Source organism: Podarcis raffonei, chromosome 6 (genome assembly GCF_027172205.1).
Source record: "Podarcis raffonei isolate rPodRaf1 chromosome 6, rPodRaf1.pri, whole genome shotgun sequence".
In the NCBI taxonomy this organism is placed as follows: domain Eukaryota; kingdom Metazoa; phylum Chordata; class Lepidosauria; order Squamata; family Lacertidae; genus Podarcis; species Podarcis raffonei.
The window spans coordinates 58,587,069-58,607,841 of record NC_070607.1 but is presented as its reverse complement, the minus strand read 5'-3'; the positions used below and the strand labels follow the sequence as shown (position 1 = coordinate 58,607,841).

Here is a 20,773-nt window from a genome sequence, read left to right as displayed (position 1 = left end):
CATATACTATTTGGGAGATTAAAACAATTGTCTTTTGATATAGACATGTGCTGTTCCACAATCTCCATCCCTCCCATCTTGCTTGAGAGTGCAACTGTTTACACTCCCTCCTCAAATATATTTAAATAGTAGCTTGAACAGAATGAATCATTGAGCTCATGGGGCGGGGACATACACACACTGGACTGTTTGTTTACTTGAATGTTTAATTCATGGATGTTTGTGTTGCTTCATTCTTTAAAAATTGTGAAACAGTTTTACAAAGATTCAGGTTGGTGACTTAGCAGATCTCTCTCATAATCATGTGTGTGTGTTAACATTTGTGATTTAAAGGTGGACTCTTGATCCAAAGTTATGGTAAGAAAGAGATACAGTGGTACCTCGCAAGACGAAATTAATTCGTTCTGCGAGTTTTTTCGTCTTGTGAAGCACGGATTCCCTGGGTATTAACGGTTTTAAGAAAAAGGAAACAAACTCGCAAGACGTTTTCGTCTTGCAAAGCAAGCCCATAGGGAAATTCGTCTTGCGAAGCAACTCAAAAAACAAAAAACTCTTTCGTCTTGCGAGTTTTTCGTCTTACGAGGCATTCGTCTTGCGAGGTACCACTGTACTTACTCAGATGCTTCTGAACACTAAGAAAGTAGAGAATAAACTCTGGCCTTTGTTTATGCATACCACTCCTCTTCCAGAGTTTCCTTTACCAAGGCTCAATTTCAACGTTATTTACACCATACACAGACTTCTGGGAAGAGAAATGCATACCAGCATCCCTTATCTATTCCACTTTCTCCTAATATCATTCCTTACTTAGCATCATAAAACAGTTAATCTTCCTCACTGCCAAATAGCAGGTTGTTTTCTTCAAAGTCTCTGACTTTTGGGAACTGAATATTTTCTCACTATTTATTTGCATCCTGGTAACACAGAAAGGGTTTCCAACACATCCCATCCCACCCCATCTGGTTTTTGAATCCCATCCAACCAGTTTAATTACTGTTAATTGGCTCAAGCGATTGGCATTAGCTTAACGAAGTAGGCACAAGTGGCTTTTCTCTCCTGTGGGATCAAACGACTGTAGTGTTGAACTAATATATCTTGCCACAACATATAAATACAGGGATAAGTTTACTGGATGGATTTCAGGCCCATTGATCTCTGTATCTTTTCTCTGATGGTGGAAAATGCTTCAGAGAAGGCCCAGCAGATCAACCAAAGATGGCACTCTCATGTTTTGCCCAGCAACCATGAGTGGTTTAATATGCTTTTCAAGGTACCTGAAGAAAGGGAGAGGCCAAAAACTGAGATGGTTTTCTTGGAAGAGCCAAGTATTTCAACATACAAAAGAGTAAAAAATAAATAAATTCATTGCTATGCATAGATTCTCTCATTTAAATGTTGCCTTGCAATCTGAAGAGAACATTTGGTGGCAAGGCAGCTCCCGGGTCCACTCAGCACATCTGCCATCATTATCATCAAGTATGACAAATGCTTCAGAGAAATTCTGTGGCACATATAAGTGTGAAAATGGTAGGAAAAACAACTGGCTTGTGCAGCAAAAGGGGAGACAGTGGGGGTGCTGGCTGGAAACAATAATCAAGTCTCACCAACATGGTTCCTGCAGGCACCAGCATGCCCACCAGTTCCTCCTATGGCACTCACAAAATGTCTCAGTACATATCTCCTTAAGAATCTAACACATGAGTGACTGTTTGCTCTTCCTGTTCAGTTCCAGTTTGCACTGGCTCAGCCTCTCCTGTATTAATCAAAAACACTTCCTTAAACATGCCCACATGTAATTGGATACCAGGACTAGACATCCACCCTCCCATCCATTCTGAAGAGATGCAAAGAGCTTCTATTTGTGAGGGAGCACGATGATGGCTGATGTAGCTGTGTTTCCCCCTATTGGTGGTGGTGGGTGATGAGATGCCCATGCCATTGTGAGGCCCTGACTCTTTTCCTGTGCTTTCATGTATGGCAGCCTTTTTGTGACTTGCCACCCAGCTCCCAACAGCAACCATTATTGTGACTGGCTTCTACAGCACTTTCTCAAAATTCTAAATGTGTCCTCTGGCCTAAAAAGGCATCTCAGGTTGCACTGTGGGATGAGTTTGCTGCTGCCAGGGAAAGGATGCTGATGCCCTGGTGGGGGGCTACCTGACAAGGCTGGCTTATCAGACAAAAACATGGGGTGGGGCAGGATCACTTACATCAACCATAAGGGCTGGCTGGTTGGCCCTTGCAGAAGCCGGACTACTGACTCAGGCAGCACTCCACCTGAATGGCTTAGATATCCTGGCTGTGGGGGCCCTCCCTCTTTTTGCTAATGGAGTTCACCAAGGGACTTCCAGCACATAAAACACACACTGTTCCACGAGACCAGACCCTCCTGCAGCCCCAGTGCTTCTGCCATTTCTTACTGGATCCCGAAACTGAAGGTGTGGAGAGACATATATCCCATGATGTGTCTGAAGCCTATCTGTTGCTGCAGTTGAGAAGTTAGGAACTGTTCTGTGACACTTACAGTGTGGGTTTGAGTTCTGGAAGCTGTGTCTGCTGTCTGCAGCATAAGATGTGGATTGTGGGGTTTTTGTTTTGGTTTTTGGTAAGGTATGCAAAAGATGAGCAAGAACATTTGTCTCTATTATTCTGGTGGCCTTCCTATCAACTCCCTCGGAGGGTCACAAACATTTATCCCAAGAGGGACAACTATTTCCTGCAGACATCTTGCCACGGAAACTGCATGAGTTGCATAGGCTCTCCCTATTCCTGCTTTTCTTTTTTCATCCCCTTTAAGGAGATTTGAACCCCTGTCAACAGGAATACCAGGGCCTGGCTGAACAGTGTTCCTGTTGGCTGGGCCACTGGGTCTGATTGAGTAGCAGCCCTCTAGCATGGTTTTATGATGATACAGAAGTATTACTGGGTGGGTGTGTCCCCATCACTGTGGCTAGTCAACATCGTCAGCACTGTCCCAGATTGGTTGCCACTAGCAAGCTTTGTTTCCATGGATTCAGTGAGCAACTCTACAATCCTATGATTATTTATTTTCTGATTGTGTGTTTTCCCCTTCTGCTCCTGTTCTGGCAACATGCACAGGACAAGGTGGACTTTCCACCAGCACAGTGCCAGCGTTATCGCTTCCCTCTCCAGCATAATTAGAGAATAGGTTTGCCCTGCCCTTTACTAACAGCATGTTCTCCTGCACGCCAAGTTTTTCCTGTTAATCTGCCCAGAAATTGGAGCATCCAAGTGACACACTTGGGGAAAGGAGAACGAGAAACCTGACCTTTATGTTAGTGCCAACATGGAAACAGAGTTCTTTCGAATGAAAAACTTTCTTAAGCATTAAACTTTAAAAGTCATTGTAAGCACCACATTCCTTAAATATGAGAAACCATTTTTTCCCAACGTGCAAAGTTATACCTTGTTGCCATCTCCTGTTTATGGTATGTTTAGTAATTCTCAGACCAGTCACTGATGGATTCCCATTTAATTTGTTGCAGTTTCATAACCAAAAAGAGACTGAACTTTTGCATCAATCCTACTAACAAAGCTTTTTTATTAGCAAATAAATGACAGATCAACTCTGCTTGCTTAAGAGCTAGGGTTGAATTGCTGCTGGCTGTGACTCCCCATTTAATACATATTCTTCCATATATGCTGCAAGTCAAACATACACCCTGGTACCAAATACCTAATGTCAGGATTTTTAATGGCCATTCTGCTCAGTTTATGCAAGGTAATACGGTGTGCCATAAAACCACCAATTCTTTTAGCTAATGTATCAAGGGGTCTTTAGCCAATAGATGGATTAATGCAAATGATGTTCAAACAATATGGGCTTTTTCCTAGGAGCACTTCACACAGACTAGTTATTGCTTAATTACTTTTAACCACACCTGGGCCCAAACCAAGCTACTTAGAGTAGAATGAGATGCACAGCAGTTATTTAAAATTATAACTATAAAAATGATAGCCTCCAGCTTTTGTTGGACTAGAATTGCCATCATCCTTGACCAGGGGTCAGCAAACATTTTCAGCAGGGGGCTGGTCTACTGTCCCTCAGACCTTGTAGGGGGCTGGACTATATTTTGAGGGGAAAATGAACTGATTCCTATGCCCCACAAATATCCCAGAGATGCATTTTAAATAAAAGCACACATTCTACTCATGTAAAAACACCAGGTAGGCCCCACAAATAACCCAGAGATACATTTTAAATAAAAGGAGACATTCTACTCATGTAAAAACATGCTGAATCCTGGACCATCCACGGGCTGGATTGAGAAGGCAATTGGGCTGGATCCGGCCCCCGGGCCTTAGTTTGCCTACCCATGTCCTTGACCATTGACCATGTTGGCTGAAACTGAGGGGAGTTGAAATCAATATAAGAACTTCTCGTCTCACTGAGCTCCGGACTTGGTGCCAGTTTCTTGCTGAAAAGTTCCTTGGCTGTTATTTGCCCCCAGATGTGCTTTTCAATGCAAATTGAATTTTCAGGGGCCATTAGCAGCTGGTGGGGAGTATTTTTGTCAGGAAAACAGCATAAAGCTCCAATCCAGATCAACAGCACACTCTGGACTGGGCAGCCCTGGCTGTTTTTTATCCAAAACAAAAATGGTGAGTTTGTCTGCTTTTTAAAAACCATATTTATCACACCGTGCAATCTGGCCCTTAACAAGCATTGCTAATTATAGAAAAAGTGATGAAATTCAGTTGTTACTATAGAATACTAGATCATTTTGCTTTAGAAAATGTGTCTGGCATTATTGTCTGGCATTATTTAGTGGATTATAAACAAATTATATGCTTGTTACTGGAGGACAACATTTTTTTTCCTTATCTACATAAACATTTCCATACTTTGCAGAAGATATATAAAGTTTCCGTTTGGCTAAAACCAATTATTGGAGGGCAGGTGGGTGGGAACTCAAGAATTTTCTATTGAGCGTTTTAAGTGGGGTGTCACGTGACAGCTGGATGCCAAACAATTGCACAGACTCCCTCATTCTCAAACATGCATAAAATTCTAATAATATCTGCAGACAAGAGGAGCTAGGCAGAATGAAAAGTCAAAGAACAATTCATGTATTCATACCCCAGCTCTTTGTTGCTTTAATCTTTTTCTGCTGGGAGAAATGTGTTATATTCCTTAGAAACATGGTTCTCAAATCTCTTCCTGCCTTATTGCCTCAGTGTTTGATGGGAAAGGAGCCCCACTGAAATCAATTGAATAATTTATTTTCTAACATATATACAAAGAACTGCAACCTTAGTCAGTGTATCACAAATAATGATATAACCCCACACCCTTAAGGTCCCAGAAGTCAAATGTGTGTCCAACACTGCTCAAATGGCTCTCTGAAAATATACAGTGGATCGGCAAAGCCAAATGCAATCTTAGACGCTGCAGCTTACAAATCATTTCTTTCATCGCAGCAGAGCTTTAGTGCAGGAACCCGATAGAAATATATAATTTTTAAAGAGATCACTATCTACAGTGTAAAGTAAGGATGAACCTTAAGAGTTCAAGTCCTTTGAAAGTTACCTGTCCTGATAAGATGAAACAGACTTTCCCTTAGAAAGGGAAATATGGCTGATTTGAATGATTTGCCATGGACGTCTCCAGGAAAAAGAGTTCTAAGTAGGAAGAACATTACTGTACTCATGTCACGCTTGCGGACTTCCCCTAACTAGCTAGTTGGAGAACAGCATGATGAACTATATGGGTCATTGGTCAGCTCTCAGTGATGAGCCACCATTATGTGGTACTTTTTAAAGCATCCTCCCTCTAATACTGGAGTGCACATCAACTCTCAATTTTTGTTTTAAAGAAGCAAACAGAAGTATTTGTTAGTATTCATTTTATTTTTATCCCACCCATCCCCCAAGATGCTCTGTATACATGGATTTTCTCCATTTTATTCTCATGACAAACCTGTAAATTATGCTGAAAGTGCATGCATATAGTGTAATGTCTGGGTGAGCATCATGGTTCACAAGGATCTGAACTTAGATCTTCTGGGTCTAAGTACAACACATTAGACCACACTTGCTCAATATGACTATTGCCTTACAGGCAAATTTCTGCCCCATCGCTGGCCTACTATTAACCAATCATTACATTTGGACTGAATATCCCCCAGATTTCTTTTAATATAGACTTGTCTGTCCTTTCAATAAAGACTACAATGTGGCTGGCACATACTCTGAATCCTTGTCTGGGTAACCTACGAGCAAACAAGGGACTGTGGCCAAGAAAGGGAAAGGCTGGGAGTTAATTTCAGTTTACCAGATTAGTGCGGTTAAATCCACCGGCATATTCCTTTTGACCTGCTTTCACCTTGAATTGTGATATAGGTCATCATGCCTATTTAAAACCATTTGCATCCCTTGAGGGGATGGCCTAAAGACCTAATAAATGTACTGAAGCAGAGCCTGCCACAGAAAAAAACAGTGAGTTCAGCTCGTCTTTCAAGGCCAGCAAATAAATGCTCCTTCTGGGCATATGGGGGATGACAAAGAAAGGGCTGATGCTAATCTTGTTTGTAGTTGCGCACACTGGTACAGCTCCTTCTCCCAATGGAGGAGTCCTCCTTACTTACACTACCAATTACAGTCATATGCTGGCTATCAAACCTGATGATGCTTAATGTCCCAGGTTCAATTCCTGGCTTTTCCAAGTTGAGCTGGGAAAGACACATGTCTGAGACACTGGATAGCTACTGCCATTCACTGTGTAGACAATAATGAGCCAGGTGAACCAATAATTTGACAAGGCACTTCCTATATTCTTGTTCCAAATGGGGAAATGTTAGGCTCTCTAAAAGTGCATCTTTTTGCATACTGAGCTCCACAGTCATTCTGATAAATCAATCCTCATATCTGGTCAGATAGTAGTGCAAATGACTAAACAAAACCTTCAATATGCTATATTATTGTTAAACTTGGACATTTCAGTTTTAGTTCAGTCGGCTAGATAGTAATCCCAAGAACTCACCTACAGCAAAATGTTGAGTGCACCAAAGGAAGAGACAATTCATGTGTTTGAGTCAGCAATGTGGCTTCTTGGACATAGTTTTGTTTTCAGTCAATACTCAAAAGTCAAATGGAAATCCAAAATACTAATCAACTCCCTACAATTGCATATGATCCATCCCTGCTTTGGAAAGCTTTCATTCATTCATTCATTCATTCATTCATTCAAAATACCTATGCTCCACTTTATAGCCCCTAGAGCAGCCATGACCAAACTTGGCCCTTCAGATGTTTTGGGACTACAACTCCCATCATCCCTAGCTAAAAGGACCAGTGGTCAGGGATGATAGGAACTGTACTCCCCAAACATCTGGAGGGCCAAGTTTGGCCATGCCTGCCCTAGCGGCTCTCAAAGTGACTTACAAAAGATCTCCACAATATAATAAAATCAATGTAGTATCAGAAACAGAAATATTGTTGGTGTCCACATGGTGCCAGGATCCTGCCCACTACCCACTAGGCAAACCCATTGAGCTCTTCTGAGGCAAGGGAGTGGGGCCAAGCAGCTGAAACTTGCTCAGTCCATGATGGAGGCAAATATTATCTCAAGTGCCAAGTCACAGTCTGAACTTCTGACAAATAAACTAGAAGCTGCTAACTAAAGATATTAGTTAGGGAATAGTATTTTAAAGCAACACTGCTACAGTCATAGTTACAAAGCAAACCGCTAGATCAGAGGACTTATTACATGATCAACATTTCAGTAGAGATACTTTTTATTGTAACTAAAGAATGCCCTAAAACCCCTGAAAACCCATGACTTTGAAATTTAAATAGTTTTTTTTTATTGAACCTTTTATGAGGCTACCGAGATTTTTATTCTTTTGGGATGCTTTGCAAAAATAAAAAAAATAAAAATTACACAGTCCTCCATAATAGCAACACAATCCATTTGTTACAATCCATGGGGAGCAAGGCAGTTTCTTGTATCCATAACAACCTGCATTTATGCACAGGGATTCCCTAGTGAATTGAATGATCAAAAATTATTCATGAAAAGTATGTGTGATTCTTGCCTCCGGTAATGCATAGAAATTGCCAAGCAGGGCTTCCACCTCCCCCTCTTCCACCCACATCACACAGAGTGTTGCCTTCTTCAATCGTAGCAGCCCCCTCCTCCTAGCTAAATAGAGATATTTATTCCTTGCATTCAAGTAACAGGAAAGTCAGAGCTGAAACTGTAGGCATGGCCCATGTCTTGCATTGTTTGACAGCCACTGCTTCAAAATCCAGCCTCTCACTTGGAAGAGAGCAACAAGCCAAAATGCAATCCTAGGGAGTAATAACCAGCTTAACCTCACTTAATAACTACTGCAATCACTGCTTACCAGAGGTCACACTTTATCTTCCTGGTTCAGATTGGACTGCTGATCTTAAAACACTCTGAACTACTAGCTTGCTCCTTGCTCTACTGAGCACAGAAATATATTATCTTTAGAGACTCAGCCTTAGGTATGGAGAGACATTTCAGGAAACCAAATAGTATAACTGGGCTACTATGACTGAGATATTAATAGGGACTCTGAGTTCCGTGCACATTTTCAAGTAGATCTCATTATGCTCTTTCGCAAGCTTTAATCAAGCTTAATGCTTTCATTTTCATGGAGATTAGGGCTATGGAGTTTCATTTACTAAGAGAAAGTAAACAATGGACTCCCTGAGGTATAGAAGCACAGACTGGCAGAAAAAAGAGAGGACCCAACTCATCACTTCAGCCCTTTCAGCATTAGGGTACTTTTCATGACTTTCATGTCCACCAACATTAAGGTTCTCATAGCCAATGTTTTAGGACATTAGAAATACCATTAAAGCAGGAAGAGGGTGGCACATAATGAATACATACGTGATGCTCTCTGTGGGGTCTTTGGCAAAACACTGCCCTAGGTGTTGCTCTTGGTCTAAGTAAGGATATGAACTGTGATGCACTGTGCGCTGAACACAACTGAGCATACAATTAAGCAGACCTCAATATGGGGATCCTTTCCCAGGCATACGGCCAAGTTTCCTTCAAATCAATGTCAGCCATATAACTACTAACTGCTTGATACATTTTACATGATATATTCAACTCAGTTCAAGAATAGAAGACTGACAGGTGTCCTTGCTAAAAGTTCATATTTAAATTCACATTTTAAGTCCCCAGATGCCCTGGGTGTAGCCAGCTATTTCTCATCTCTAGCAGAGATAGTGCAATTGTTTAAACCTTAATTTAATCTTTTCTAGGTCAGGAATTGTTACTTATGCCAGCCAAGCTTGTGTTTTGTATTCTTAAAATTGAATTATGTGGAATCTGCATGGTAAATCAAAGTTGACCTTCCAGTTCTACTTTTAGTAGAAAGCACTGGATAGACAAACATTTGAAAGAAATGCAACATGAATGTGGCATTCTCTTTGCACAGGCGTCCTCTTTTCAGAGATCAAATTAACAAGACCATACACAATGACTTTAGCTACAATTAAACCCATGCCTTCAAAATGATTGCTCTTGGTCTTTGTCATCATATACACTGCTTAGTATTTACTGTATTTACAATGAACAATTTGTAAGGTTATAATCTATAAATCTATAACATAAGAATAGACATCTTGCAGTACTTGATATAGGGGGAATAAACTCTTTTCATCAGCAAGAATAAAATTACTCTTTTCTCAAGGAGACCTGAAGCTGAGCAAAAATTCAGGTTCTGACATTGTTTTCAAACAGCAACAAGTCAAACTTACCTTGCTATGGGGAGTGAAACAGTAAACTCTGCTATCATGCAGCTTCTCTTAAGTTTCACCGATTTCAATAGGAGGCTCACAAAAAGGTAGCCAAAGTCAGTGGCGTAGCGTGGGGGGTGCAGGGGGGGCCGGCCACACCGGGCGCAACATCTGGGGGGGGGGCGCGCTTGCACTCGCAGCTCTCTGCCCCTACTAAAATCCACGGGTTAGGGGGCGCAAATTACTTGCCTTGCCCCGGGTGCTGACAACCCACGCTACACCACTGGCCAAAGTACAAGGCAGCAGTGCTTGGTGGACTGGGCATTTAACTATCGTGTCCTCCTGACCTGGTCAATATTTCTTGCTCCTCAATCGGATCGGGGGTGGGTTAAATGTTTCCAGGAAGGGGTTACCCTTTGTTGAGGCCAAGGCAGCCCAAACCAGAATGCTCTTCCCAGGGAAGTCCCAGGGAAGCACCAATGTTTCAGTGCCAGGTAAGGACCTATTTGTTTTCCTGGCCATTTGGGAAACAGTGATGATATATTGTACTATATTGTTACATTTGTTTTTAATATGTATTTGTGTGTTTTTTAATGGATGTTAATTGCTATAGGACTTTTTATATTGGGAAGCAACATGCAGATTTAATAAAGTGCATTAACTAAACTAATTGCCACTGACTTTGGTGACTCCATCAAGTACCTCTCCTGTGAAGAGCCCACCTTCCATCAGGTCACCTGTCTGAGGAAAGAACTGCATCACAGAAACAACTCTAACTTCTATCTGCCACGCCCCAGACATTGCCACCAGTTCTGCTCCCAGATTTGATTGAGAGCAGTTACACTCCCATACAGGCAGAGCTATATAACTGTAGGACTACATGCCTGTGTTATAACAGCTATAACTAGAAGAACTAGTGTCCAAGCTTATAGAATCTTAAGAGTTGGAAGGGACCCGAGGGCCATCGAGTCCAAACCACTGCGATGCAAGAATTTCAGCTAAAGCATCCATGAAAGATGGCTTGTGTTTTTCCCCCTCACCTCCCCACCTATCCCCTTTTCATTTTGTGTCATGTCTTTTTGGATTCTAAGCCTGAGAACAGGGACAGTCTTACTACTGTTTTTCATATGCCATCCTGGAAGCATGTTTGACTGAAGAGTGGGTTATAAATGCTTCAAATAAATATTCCAAGCTCAGAACTACAAGTGATATCTAAAGCTTGTAAAGGTCAAAATCTAGTTCTAATTAATCAGAATATGCACAACATATGAAAGAACAGCTGCTCTTTAGGAGGACAGATCTGTATTAAATAGGCACAATATCCTCTCTCTTCAAATGGTAACACGTTTAACACACAATATTCTTTTCAAATTCTTGAATACACTTTTATCTTTATTTTGCTTGATCTACACTTACTTTGAATTTTGGACAACTCTGCTATTCAGGCAACAAAAGAACCCCTTCACTGAAGATATAAATTCAGACAGACATTGGCTGTGTACACTTTACCGGCTTAAAATGAAGCAAGGTTGTTTTTTCTCACTGCATTTCAAGTCAAATTTGCTTGCTGCTGTACATATCAGCATGGGTTCATGTGCACTGAAGTCACCCATACCAATGGGTAGAGACTGGGTGATGGTGTCTTCACCTGATGGTACTGCCTGGTTGGTTTCCCTGCCCTGCCTCTGCCCCCAGAAATCCAGATGGAAAGGTAGTCTTCACAAATGGACACACCTGGGATTCCATGCAACTTGAATAAGGAAACCGTGCTCACGTTGGATTGAAGGAAACCACATAAAAACACAGTATTGTACAAGACACTACAGTATAACTCTGGATCTTAGGTAATATGTGTACATGAATTCAAAAACAAGCAGTGGAAATGCACTGTAGCCAGAGTAAACAGTAATGTGTACACAGCCAATAACTTCCTTTTCTAAACACAGATTTATGATGACACTGTCTCAATAAACAGGCCTGTGATGCTGAGAAAAGACTGGAGGGGAAAGAATTAAGGCAACAATATTTCCAAGTGTTCTTCCTTCTGTCTGCAACTTGCCCACACTGGTTTGGGTGGGAAAGAAAACATGCAGAGGAAAGAATCAGGCAATGCTGCCTAATTCGTAATTGAACCTTAATTAGATGAGGCATATGTGACTTAATGCTTCTCTCCATGCACAAAAATTTCCTGCACGTAGAAAACTGAGCTGTCAGGAAGGCTCTAGCTGCACTTTCTCCCGGAAATACTAGTTTTCCATATGCAGGAATGTTCAGTTAGGTAACCCCTATGGTAATGCATAGATAACAGCCATTAGAGAATGAATGAGGGTTTACCACACAAAGTTCAAAAGTCTGAAGGCCTTTCCACCCCTGCTCCAATTAACAAACACAGTTCCTTTGGGGGGGGGGACTTCAGGTTCACATGGCTTGAAAGAAACAGAATAAACATGATTAAATGCCAGGTGCTTCATTGATAAGCTTCATTTATCTTGGTGCAAACTGCAATGTGCACCATTGCCACTAAAATCCATCATGGATTATGTCTAACAATGATCTTTAGCCAAAACAATTAGGAATGAGAGATTCTTGCTCAGACTCAAAAGTACAACAAAGACCGGACATCAACACCATGTCTCACTCTTGAGTATTAAAAGGTACCTGGCTGTCCAACATCAGAAACTGAAAGTTGGCAGCTGGACTAGATGGACCTTGGGATCATTCTTTAAAGCCATGTGTACCCTGCTCTTTAGCCAGAAGGGTTCCCAGAACAGCTTACAAAGATCAGACATAAGACATGTCCAATGTATAGCAAGACATGTAAAGCATGCCAGGCCATACCTAATTATCTTCTATCTTCTAAGCCTGAAGGCAAAGAGGTGTAATACTTTTAATGTACTAACATTCACTGCTCTTCAATCCTAGGAAACAGGTCCATTGTTGGGGGAGCAGTGAGGGGAACAGAGTCCCGAGTCCTTTGTTCTGGACCCTCATTCTCCAGTCCCTTCTCCTGTTTAAAAAATAGATCATTTTTTAAAACTTTGGGTGGGTTTCACCTAACCAGCCATGTCAGAAGAAGCCCTGTGCAAGGAATTCCACATATGCAATGGGGCTTTCCCCTCTCTCTTCACCCAGCGTGTCCCCTGAAATTAGCTATAGGGGTGTTGGGAGAACCCCCAGAACAGTGTGCAGGGGAGGAAAGGAATATCCTTTCATCTGGCAATCTGGAATGTTTGTGCAGATGGAATGATGGGAACAGCGTGACACTGAATCCCACACTTTCTTTACAGGGTGACTGAGAACATTACAAAACACAGTGCGGTTGAGATCCCAGTCACAATGTGCCCAGAGGCACCTGTGGTGTGGTGTGGTGTGGTGAAGGGCCCAATCCACATACAGTGTACAGAGCCCAGAATATCCTGTTGGCACCCCATAGCTCAGAGTAAGACTTGATAGCCAGAGTGCCCTGTCTTTTTCCGTGGTTAAGTAACATGCCTGCCAGGAAACCTCCATGTGCTTCATTACCCCTATGACTGGGCCCACATGTTCACACCTGGCTCCTTGGCTCTTGAATACCAGAAAGGCTCCTGCAGACCATGCAAAGAGGCCAAGTAAAGGCACTGAAAGAAACCTTCCTCCCAATGTCAACAGATACAAGTGCTCTAATGGAGCATTGCTGGATGGATCCAAGCCTTAGCTTAGAAGCTTCAGTTATGTCCTGGCACTAGGACCTAGAACACGATCCTTGAGTTGCTGTGCTTGGAGCTATAGCTAACAGGGTCAGGCAGTAAGACACAAGCACTGAATGGTTTGAAGAATAATTACCACCCAAGCTCTTTTGTGCTATTTTATAGAATGTGCTCACAGCACCTCTGATCCCAGTGGTCCAATCAGCACTTCTTATTAACACCTTCTGAAAATCCCATTTCCTTTCCTTCTGCACTTGCAGAAGTTACACATGAATGGTTCATTAATGAAATGGGCAAGGGAAACTGCCATGTACTTCACCTACTCCCCCACACCATATCTAACTCCTTTCGCTTAAGGTATGATTAATAGTTCATATTGCCTTTGCTCCAATCGGAGACATGAAACTAAAGTATAATTGGAGACCGCTTTCAAAATAATGGCATTGTGACATGCAATTATTATTTGGAGAATGCGTTGGATGGCAGTGAATCTCAATGCAAAGTGAAGTTTGTTACTTGCACAGGTTAAAAAAAAAAATCAGACCAAAATGCAGCAACTTTCAAATTGTTTTGTCCAGTTAGTGTCTCAGTTTGGGGCAGCATGCCTCAATCCTTTTAGGAAGATTTAATATTTATTTCTAAAACTTTCTATACACTGAGCAACTCAGTTCTATGAACTGCTTTTACTTGTTGGTTTATTGGTGTAGAGAGACAGTCAAGGTGACTTACAGCCTGCATCAAACACAAAATATAAAACAATAAAATATAATTAAAATAGAGAATAGAGATAGCAGGTAGAAAAAAGTAACCCTAACTGTTTAACAAGAACCTACAAGTATAGGGGCTGATTTAGAGCTTTCCCACTTCAGCAATCAGCTGACAGGACAAGTTACTCCATGAATGTTTCATCCATGTCAAACTCAGAATGTTCTGCCAATGTCTTCAGTTTCCCTTTTGCAAGCTCGTTATGATATAGCTGAGCATTTAGGTATGTTGTTTCCCATCTACATTCTGAAGGGTTGGGGTAGCCCATCCCATTTCACCATCTGAGGCAAAATGGAAATTGCCACTTCCTGGCCCTGCCCACCACCACCCACTTCCACTGCTAAGCTCCAGCACTTGCCCAACTTGGCAGAAGCTGGAGCACTCCTCCAGGTTTTGGCACTCGTTTGGCTTCTCTGCCTGGGGGCGGGGGGAGATGAGCAGCAATGTCACACAACAGAACGCCTCCCTCTTGGTGGCAGAAGCAAGTAGGGTGGGCAGGCACTTCACCCTGTGTCATGGGAGGGCCGGCTCTGCTGAAGTGGTAACAAACCTAGGAGGGCTGGGTATACTGAGTTTCTGAACTAACCCTTACCAACCCTAAGAATTGAGAAACCTAAAATTCGTTCTCCTAGCTGTAGGAGCAGTCAACACCCATTACAATGCACTGGCACTAGTAGCTCTTGCTTGGCACAGTCATGACATACATTATGAAAGAAAGAACGGCATGCAAGAACCCATTTTCAGGAGGCATCAAATTAAGATATTCAACATTTGACTAGTTTTTCTGGAGGAAATGGGACCCGTTGTATTCAATGCACAGCTGTTGCTAGAACAGTTCTAGCTAGGCTTGCCAGATGTCCTAGGGCTCAGATCCTGAGACGCAGGGAGCAAAGCCTGGGAGCTAAGGGGTGGCACCTGTCAGAACAGATGGCAAAACCCAGAGGCAATTGCTGATTAAGAGATTTCATGTCCCCCCTTTGGCTGATCTCTATCTCGCGCAAAATGAATTGCCCTATTCCCTATGCGTTTTCAAGATAGATTTGTTATGCCTCTCAGTCACTCGCTCCCCAAAGAGAAAAGTCCCATGTTTCTCGTGTGTGTATGTTTTATTGTGATGCATCATCATCATCACCTTTCTTTCTTTCTTTCTTTCTTTCTTTCTTTCTTTCTTTCTTTGCCACCCATCTGACTGGGTTGCCCCAGCCACTCTGGGTGGCTTCCAACAAATTAAAACACAGTAAGACATCAAAACTAAAAACTTCCATATACAGAGCTGCCTTTCTTTCATTCCTCCCCCCCTCCATTTATACCCAACCAACAGGCTGACAATAGGTAAACAAAAATGTTTTTTCCTGGGGTCTGAAAGAAAGCAGGATGCGCTTCAAGAGTGTCAAACAAAAATACAGAAAGGCCCTTTCTCTTGCTGCTACTTACTTCTCCTCTGGTAAGGATGACATTGGGAAAGACTTCAGCAAATGACCTAAGGGCATGGGCAGATTGCTATGGGAAAGGCACTTCTTAAGGTAGAATAAAAGATAGTAGCTAGATTCTACCTGCTGGGATAGATACAACTATTTTAAAATGTACTGCACAACTGCATGTTTATCAGTAGCATCTATTTATTGAGTAGGGAGAAGTTAATAATACACCTGCCCTAGGAAGAGTAAAAAAAACTTCATGTGCTAACCAGCTTACCTTCCATTATACTCCTGTTTTCTTACATATGGATCATCATATCAAGTAACCAACAGACAGCGGTCTGAGGTGAACCCAAGTTAGACTTCCTGTATAGTTTTCAATCACACAGACTCTGATCCATATAGTTTGGAAGAAAGACTTGGCACAAAGCTTCCTACTCATTTCCATGACCCTTTGCCTCAAAACTGCTCTTATCCTATCCAGTGATGTGGGTTTTCTGAGAAGTTTTGAATCCAAGAAAATTATGAAGAGTTTTCTGCTGCCCTAAATTTATTGGGCTTCTGCTGGACTAAAATTGATTGGGGTCTGCTTTAACATGCTTACCTTAAAAAGAAAAAAGGGGGGAAAGTATGATGTATATGTCTCAAGTTTTATTTTATGTTTTGGCAATAACATATAATTGAATTATTGCATGGGGAAATCCATAAAATGCACTTACTTGCGTGATTTAAATATAGTCAATAAGTGCATAGCTTCTCTTAGAAAGTATTTTATTAGAATACTTAAATATGATATGACAAGCTTACATTTCTTTACATTTTTTTTAAAATATGAAGGCAACGAGAATGTTAAGGCACTTATTTGAGCCCACCCAAAGAACTACCCTTATTTACACAGGCAAGCATGCTCTCCTAAGAACAGTCACCTGAAGAAGTTAATTATAACTTTGAAGCTGCCTACTTTGACTGCTATTGTACCCATTCATTACATTACTTATTCATTTTATGAAACCACACATTTTTAGAAATGGGAAATTTCCTGCCTCTCATTACTGATCACCTCTATTGTTGTTACAAAGCAGAAGGATGCCAACATGTTCGATTCTTTGAAGAAACCTGCCATCATTCAGAAATATTTATCCACTCAAAACATTTATAGCCTGCCTTTCCTTTTAAAAGCTCAGGGAAGCTTATAATACAGTAAAAAAGGCCAAAGTTACAAGAATAGAAGAGCAGCAGAATACAAAAAGGCAAGCAGACTACAAGATGCTAGGGACTCTCATCTGCTCTGAGTGTTTTTTAATTATTTGGGGGGGGGGGAGAGCCCAGGCTGCATATCTTTTTATAGGAAGGGTAACATATTCAGAGTTCAGTAAAATCTTCCTTTTTAAAGCAAAATATTCAGGCATAGAGGAGGAAAGTGGACATTCCCCTGCCACCATACCTCATCTTGCATTGTATTCTAAAAATGTAGCTGGGGGGGAAATCTATAAGTGTTCTAGCTCTGAGGTTTGCATCTGTGTTTCCTTAAATCAGTTTTTAACCACTGTACATCTAAAGATATATTGCCATTTCTACCATGACTGGAAAATCAAAGTCACACAACAATCAAATTATTTCTGCTTTCCCCATCAGATAACAAAGGCCCAATGCACTTCTCCCCTATCTGCCAACAGAACTTTGAATTCAAATAGGTGCATGTGAAGACACGCAATAAATCAACGAGAGATTCAAGGACAAGAACACGAGGGAGGGAGAGGGACACATATGGATTAATTTTATTGACAGTGCTAGAGCACAGTGCAGTGCTAGCAACCACAGAAAAAGCAAAGGAGCTAAAATGAAACTATTGCCGCAAAACAAAATCAGAAATCATGTTGTCATTGGATTTCCTCAAGCAATGCTAAAGACACAGCTGCATTAGAAAACTCCATCTCTAATGTTTTGTTTAGACTGGATGAGAGGCCACAACCCAATATTTCAGTGCTCCCTTCTAGAGGATGCTGGCATAGAGGTACTGGACCAACCAACTGCTCACTTACTCTTCTACACCATTTCATCTTATAGAACCTGTTCAAATCTAATCTACATCTCCAAGAATTTGGTATCAAATCAGCAGACCAGCCTACCTTTGTCACCTTTCACAATTAAGCCATTTCTCCTCCTCTTTCTCTGTCCCCTGCCAGGGCTATTCAATTGTCTCTCAGTCACTTTTATCCCAAAAGTGATGGTCCTCCAGGCGAGGCAAGGAATAATTCAGTCATGATTGCTAAGACGACCAAGGAAACCTCCAAGCTGCTCAGGTGGGTGAAAAATGCTGCTCCTTACTGTTTCCAAGGAAGCAGACCTCTGGCCTTCAGATGCTGTGAAAACCGAGCAGACTTTTTCCAGGGTCAAATATAGATATAATGCAACTGCTGCTGGGAAGGAAAAAAATCACTCTCTGCTCACCATCCCTCCTCCTCTGTGGCTTACATAGAGGCTCATTATCTCAAGCCCACCAAACCTTCAAGTGCCACAGCAAATGAGAGAGCACACCAGGCCACGTATTAACAGCTATTGCACACTCTCCTTGTTTACTCCTCCCCTCCCTCTCTGTGGATTTCCCTCGTGAATAATGCAGGAGTTGTAGTCCAAGACACTGCCCACTCTATGCTTCTCTCAGAGTCAGCTGAAAACAGGCTCAAGTGCCAGCTAGGGCCAGTCCCCATGTTCTGCACAGTGCAAGCCAGAGATCCTTGTACGGCAGCCTATTTTCTCTTGTTCCAAAAGATGCCGTCTCCTTTTTGTACCAGCTCTGTTTATGAAGCTAAGGAATCATAGAGGGCAGAAAACATGATGCAGAAGTTAAACTATGAGGAGAGGGCAGCAGGTCTCATTTTCATAGACCTCGGGAAGCCGTCTCAAAAGTAAGCAGAGCTGTGCCATAAAACAAGGCCCTTTGATCATCACTGGATAATACTGTGATGAGGGCTCTGAGCCCCCACCCAGGAGAATATATTAGAGGTTCACTAGACTAGTTCTCTTGAGACATTTTTGTCTTCTCTGCTCTTCCAGAAGAAGGAGCTGTACTGCTGTCCCCGTTTCAAGAAGATCAATTACTGGATTGGCCATAAACTCTTCTATTGGTCTTTATTCATCCAGAGATGCTCTTCTTGAGTGGTTCTTCTCTCAGTGATTTGAACCTGTGACCACACTGGAAGTTTTTACCATGGAGAGGCAGCCACACACAAATGCCAAACTGGCCACCATTTTGTTGCCGCTGTGTTTTTGTTATGGAACCACTGCAATTTTTGTAGCAGCAGGCAACAGAGGAGGCTGAGTTTTCTCCTAGTCTCCACTACCAGATGCTGGCAAGCTACAGTACTAAGTACATCATCTATGGACATGCAAATCAAAATCTACATACAGATTGTTTCATGCTCTTCCTTTCAGAAAGCTGTTCTGGAGGGCCTTTACAGGATTAGTTTACACTGGCAGGGAACACACACTGACTTTTGCTATAATATATTCACAATTATAGCTCAGTTGGTTAGAGTGTGGTGCTGATAATGCCATGGTTGCAAGGTTGCAGGTTTGATCAAGGTTGCAACTATGGGACAGCTGTATATTCTTGCATTGCAGGGCGTGGGACTAGATGATCCTCACATTCCCTTCCAACTCTTCAATTCTATGATTCTATGATATAGCTTCCGCAAGTTGTCTGGGGTACAGAGGCTATAAAAGCAGCAAATATTGGTTCTAAAGTATAATGAACTCCCTAAAACCTTAATGCAGCTTTTGGCAACCAAAATCTAAGCTGCTTGCACCCAGCTGATGGATTTTCTAGCTCCCAACCCATGCAGGTAGGTGTGACTCATATTCCAGACAAAAGTGTACAGCTTCCCATCACAACATGTATCACTACTTACCACTGACTCTCAGACAATTAGAACTCTTAAAGAGTTACTGTTATAGCATTGACTGCAACATTATAGTGGCCCTTTAACTCCTTTAAAGAGTCCACTGTCTTGCTCAGTTGATTGAGGAAAGGCCTGTGCCTAAATTACCCAATAGGGTTTAAAACAAAAAAGTGCAAATGTAAGCACTAACCGCCTGATGCTGTGCATGCTTATTTCAAAGTCAGCCCACTGAGTTCAATAGGGCTTAGGCATAATTAAAATGTGAAAGGCTGCTGACTAAAACTGCAAGCAAATGCAAACATGCTGGGGTCCAAGAGATCCTGGGCATGGACACATAGGAAAAGACTCATCCAGTTCCTTGCAGTACTTCTCTGCACTGGAGCTGTTCTGCTGAATCACTTACTGCATTGCTGGCAAAGCTGATAGGGGAATATTCTGAGAGCATTGCAGTGCTCCAGCCCTAGGACACTCTGCACAGCCAAGCTGGCTAAGTGTTTTAAGTCATACAGCATTGCAAAACAGTGGAGGCTTTAAGAGACAATGAAAGGATAATTGCTTCACAGCAGGAGCAAATATAGCCCAAACAGGACTGCCCCTCGGTTATAGTTGGCAGCTTTTCAAACACTTAAATGTTTGTGCACTGACCCAGGACCAACTGCCAAAATAAAAAAGGAAACCTTTCCCCTGGCACTGAGGTCAGCATACTGAGCAAGTGCAGTAATAGCAATATCCACTCACCTCGATTTGGAATGGGTTAGGTCTCTCCAAGTCTCTCTTTTAGAATTCTTGGGGAAAGCACAGGCTTTTCCCGAGGATTTCCCTAAACTCAGGAAAACCCAGCATGACAGACTTCATCCAAAATTGCCACTCATCTTGTTCATCAGTTTCCCTCCTCTGCTACCTTTTCTACACTGACGTGGTGGACCAGGGGTAGGGTGGGGACAGGACTGGCAGCTAAGAGGGTTTTTACAAGCAAAGGGTACTCTTTAAGTATCCAGTGCTGTAATTAAGGTTTCTATGCATGTTCCTCTACTGTGAACATGATCTCTTAAATTACCATTATCTATTCTGGTCAGCCCTGAGTGCTCACTGGAAGGACAGATTGTGAAGCTGAGGCTCCAATACTCTGGCCACCTCATGAGAAGAGAAAACTCCCTGGAAAAGATCTTTATGTTGGGAAAGATGGAGGGCACAAGGAGAAGGGGACAACAGAAGACGAGATGGTTGGACAGTGTTCTCAAAGCTACCAGCATGAGTTTGA

At 42.0% G+C, this 20,773-nt stretch overlaps 1 protein-coding gene across 32 annotated transcripts in view; it reads right to left on the bottom strand.

Moving 5' to 3' along the window:
• Positions 1-20,773, bottom strand: part of NFASC (neurofascin) — a 180,941-nt gene that overhangs the window by 133,579 nt on the left and 26,589 nt on the right. The window contains exon 1 of one of the 32 annotated variants that reach the window (XM_053393247.1): positions 17,740-18,139. The exons of the other annotated variants lie outside the window; for them this stretch is intronic. The gene's annotated coding sequence lies outside the window, so the exon portion shown is untranslated. Of the gene's footprint in view, positions 1-17,739; positions 18,140-20,773 lie in introns of those variants that run through there. 32 annotated transcript variants of the gene reach the window in all.